We start from the raw sequence: 5231 nt of genomic DNA, 5'->3' as shown, positions 1-5231 counted from the left end.
CTCACCAAAGCTGTGCGCACAGAGTTGTTTGTATTCTCAGATGCCTCAACTATGGCCATTGGGGCTATTGCTTACTTGAGAGCCATCCAGGAGGATGGAAAAGTGGAAGTAGGATTTGTTATGGGCAAAGCCAAATTAGCACCCCAGTCTGAACCAACAATCCCGAGGCTCGAACTCTGCGCTGCTGTCCTTGCAGTAGAAATGGCGGATCTCATCCGGGAGGAGCTGGATCTGAAATTGGATGCTGTCAGGTTCTACACGGACAGTAAGGTGGTACTCGGGTACATTTGTAACACGACAAAACGCTTCTACACATATGTCCATAACAGAGTCCAACGTATCCGACGATCTACCAGACCAGAACAATGGCATTATGTGTGCACGGAAGCAAACCCTGCGGACCATGCATCCAGATCTTTGCCTGCATCCCATCTGACACAGAGTTCTTGGTTCACCGGACCTTCATTCCTGCATCAGTTATCTGCAGAAACAACACAAACCAGTGAGACGTTTGAGCTCATCGACCCGGGAAATGACTCAGAGATTCGACCACAGGTACGCACCTACACTACTCATCTGAAGGAACCTGTACTTACCCCTGATCGCTTTCGCCGTTTCTCCACCTTTACCTCTCTACTGCGAGCAGTGGCTTTCCTTATCCATGTGGCAAGATCTCACAAACATTCAAACCAAAACAGCAGGTGTACAGGATGGCACACATGTCGCTTACCTCGTACTGTGGATGAAATAGCTCAAGCAAAACATGTCATTCTGCAAGCAGCACAAATGCCAGCCTTTGCCAAGGAACTGTCAGCCCTCCAAGCAAAGAAAGTGGTGCCCACAAACAGCCCGTTGCATAAACTCAGTCCAACTTTGGAGAGTAGTCTCATCTGCGTTGGAGGCAGACTGAAACATTCTCAACTAACGTGTGAAGAAAAGAACCCAGTAATCCTACCCAAGGACAGCTACGTTTCCTTACTGCTCGTACGACATCACCGTGAGACATCAGGGTTGACATCTCACAGAAGGTGCAGTAAGGGCAGCTGGACTGTGGATTTTGGGTGGGAAGCGACTAATCAATTCAGTCCTACACAAATGCGTAATCTGCCGGAAGCTGCGTGGGAGACTGGAAGAACAACGTATGGCTGACTTACCGCCGGAACGTCTCAAGGTTTGCCCTCCCTTCACATACAGTGGGGCAAAAAAGTATTTAGTCAGCCACCGATTGTGCAAGTTCCCCCACCTAAAATGATGACAGAGGTCAGTAATTTGCACCTCTCAACTGTGAGAGACAGAATGTGAAAAAAAAATCCATGAATCCACATGGTAGGATTTGTAAAGAATTTATTCGTAAATTAGGGTGGAAAATAAGTATTTGGTCAATAACAAAAATACAACTCAATACTTTGTAACATAACCTTTGTTGGCAATAACAGAGGTCAAACGTTTACTATAGGTCTTTACCAGGTTTGCACACACAGTAGCTGGTATTTTGGCCCATTCCTCCATGCAGATCTTCTCGAGAGCAGTGATGTTTTGGGGCTGTCGCCGAGCAACATGGACTTTCAACTCCCGCCACAGATTTTCTATGGGGTTGAGGTCTGGAGACTGGCTAGGCCACTCCAGGACTTTCAAATGCTTCTTACGGAGCCACTCCTTTGTTGCCCGGGCGGTGTGTTTTGGATCATTGTCATGTTGGAAGACCTAGCCTCGTTTCATCTTCAAAGTTCTCACTGATGGAAGGAGGTTTTGGCTCAAAATCTCACGATACATGGCCCCATTCATTCTGTCCTTAACACGGATCAGTCGTCCTGTCCCCTTGGCAGAAAAACAGCCCCATAGCATGATGTTTCCACCCCCATGCTTCACAGTAGGTATGGTGTTCTTGGGATGCAACTCAGTATTCTTCTTCCTCCAAACACGACGAGTTGAGTTTATACCAAAAAGTTCTACTTTGGTTTCATCTGACCACATGACATTCTCCCAATCCTCTGCTGTATCATCCATGTGCTCTCTGGCAAACTTCAGACGGGCCTGGACATGCACTGGCTTCAGCAGCGGAACACGTCTGGCACTGCGGGATTTGATTCCCTGCCGTTGTAGTGTGTTACTGATGGTGACCTTTGTTACTTTGGTCCCAGCTCTCTGCAGGTCATTCACCAGGTCCCCCAGTGTGGTTCTGGGATCTTTGCTCACCATTCTCATGATCATTTTGACCCCACGGAATGAGATCTTGCGTGGAGCCCCAGATCGAGGGAGATTATCAGTGGTCTTGTATGTCTTCCATTTTCTGATGATTGCTCCCACAGTTGATTTTTTCACACCAAGCTGCTTGCCTATTGTAGATTCACTCTTCCCAGTCTGGTGCAGGTCTACAATACTTTTCCTGGTGTCCTTCGAAAGCTCTTTGGTCTTGGCCATGGTGGAGTTTGGAGTCTGACTGTTTGAGGCTGTGGACAGGTGTCTTTTATACAGATGATGAGTTCAAACAGGTGCCATTCATACAGGTAACGAGTGGGGGACAGAAAAGCTTCTTACAGAGGACGTTACAGGTCTGTGAGAGCCAGAGATTTTCCTTGTTTGAGGTGACCAAATACTTATTTTCCACCCTAATTTACGAATAAATTCTTTACAAATCCTACCATGTGAATTCATGGATTTTTTTTTCACATTCTGTCTCTCACAGTTGAAGTGTACCTCTGGTGCAAATTACTGACCTCTGTCATCATTTTAGGTGGGGGAACTTGCACAATCGGTGGCTGACTAAATACTTTTTTGCCCCACTGTACGTGGGGCTTGACGTCTTTGGAACTTGGTCTGTTGTAACCAGACGCACCAGAGGAGGACAGGCAGAGAGCAAACGGTGGGCCATGATGTTTAGTTGTTTGAGTTCAAGGGCCGTCCACATTGAGCTGATTAAGTCTATGGACACATCTAGCTGTATAAATGCTCTCAGGCGGTTCTTCGCTCTCAGAGGCCCTGCAAAAGAACTTCAGTCTGATTGTGGGACCAACTTCATTGGAGCTAGCAAGGAGTTGGAGATGGATAATACTGTACAGGGGTACCTCAGTAAGCAAGGATGTAGCTGGAACTTCAGACCTCCACATGCTTCCCACATGGGAGGCTCATGGGAACGGATGATTGGTGTTGCCAGGAGAATCCTTGATTCAATGCTCTTGCAGCAAAAGAGTCGCCTGACCCATGAAGTGCTGTCAACACTAATGGCAGAAATTACAGCCATCATCAATGCACGTCCACTCCTACCTGTGTCTACAGACCAACACCAACCTTTCATTCTTTCACCAGCCATGCTCCTCACACAGAAATCAGGAGTTCCACCTCCTCCAGGAGATTTCACAGATAAGGACCTCTTCACAAAACAATGGAGGCAAGTTCAAACACTCGCGAACCAGTTTTGGGCCTGTTGGAGCAAAGAATACTTACCATCCTTACAACAAAGACAAAAATGGACAGTGACACGCAGAAACCTTCAAGTTGGGGATCTGGTCCTCCTCAGGGACAAGCAGACCATCCGCAACTACTGGCCCATGGCCATAATCACAGCAACCTTTCCTGGGAAGGATGGACATGTGAGAAAGGTTGAAGTAAAAACGACCGACCAAGGTGACACAAGAACCTCCCTTAGTCCAAGTTCAAGTTCAAGGTTCTCTATTTGTCACATGCATAGTTATACAAGTATAACACACAGTGAAATGTAGCCTGACACGCTCCTCGACATGTGCAAAAAAATTGAGATTAACGAGATTAACCTGAAAGCACTAGTGGGAACACAACGAATATGACTGCACATTTACGCCGACATCATCCTAGTGCAAAGACAAAAACAACAAGCATGCTACTAACTTTAGCCGAGTCATTTAGACAGCTGTTAGCACATGATTCTCCTTATGCTGCTGAGAATATAGCCCAGAAGAAGCGGATAGTATAGCTTTTATTTTGGAAAGAGACATTTCTCTGTAATAAACTCTCTTTTCCAAAGATGAGTGATTCCTCAATCAGATACAGGGCTTGCAATATCGCTAGCCTGACATCCTGGGGCTAGCGATTTTTTCAGTCGGGCTACCCTGCCCGTCGGGCTATTGTAGGAAGGAAAAATATATGTCAATGCTTTTGCATTCTTTCAGAAATGTAGCTGGGTAATTATGTCATTTGCATCGGTGAGCCACTGTCAATATGTGACATATTGAAATCGCGTTTGAATTTGCGCTTGTTTTTTTGCTTTCACTTTGCAATCGTGCGAACTGTGTATAGAGAGCGACAGCACTGATCTGTGAGTGATGATAATTTGTGCACCAATTCCTCTGACATCGTCTTATTAATCGTTAGCTTACTATGCAAACATGACAAGTGAAATCTCCCGCAGCAAGCTTAAACATGTGAGAGGCAGAGAATCGCTGAGCTTATGTGAGTGCGTGTGTAAAAGCATTTCAGTTCTGCTGAGCCAAACAAGACAGGTCAGGGTGAAGAAGTGACAGCCAAACAAAAGCTTACCACAAAACGGAGAAGTTATGACAAATCAGACTATAAGGCAAAAAGAAAGTGCAGCTTTATGGTTTCATGGACAAAATAATTTCTGTGGCTGCAATATGACGAGCTAAATAACCAGGGCTGCACATAAGTGGTCCGCAGGTGCGCATTCGCTGTCAAAATAAAAAACACGCACAAGGGTTAGGGTTAAATTTAAAAACTGTACTTTTGAGTTAAAATATATATTTATAATTTTAATAAATGACAAATTAAAAATGCATGAACATTTTTTTGTATCGAAAAAATATCGAACCGTGACACCAAAGTATCGAACCGAACCGAACCGTGAATTTTGTGTATCGTTGCACCCCTAATATATATATATATATATATATATATATATATATATATATATATATAGTGCGGGATCTACCAAGGAGATGCTCTGTCCCCACTGCTGTTCTGCATAGGCCTGAACCCCCTCAGTGAGATCATTAACAAGGCTGGCTACGGATACCGACTACGGAACGGAGCAGTTGTCAGCCACCTCCTGTACATGGATGACATCAAGCTGTATGCCAAGAGTGAACGAGACATCGATTCACTGATCCACACTACCAGGCTATACAGCAATGACATTGGAATGTCGTTCGGACTGGAGAAGTGTAGTCGGATGGTAACAAAGAGAGGGAAGGTAGTCAGAACTGAGGGGATTGAACTACCAGAAGGCAACATTGCAGACA

The sequence above is a fragment of the Aulonocara stuartgranti genome, assembly GCF_965226115.1.
Source record: "Aulonocara stuartgranti genome assembly, chromosome: 15".
NCBI classification, from domain to species: domain Eukaryota; kingdom Metazoa; phylum Chordata; class Actinopteri; order Cichliformes; family Cichlidae; genus Aulonocara; species Aulonocara stuartgranti.
The sequence above is the reverse complement of the archived record's forward strand: the minus strand, read 5'-3'. Positions refer to the sequence as shown.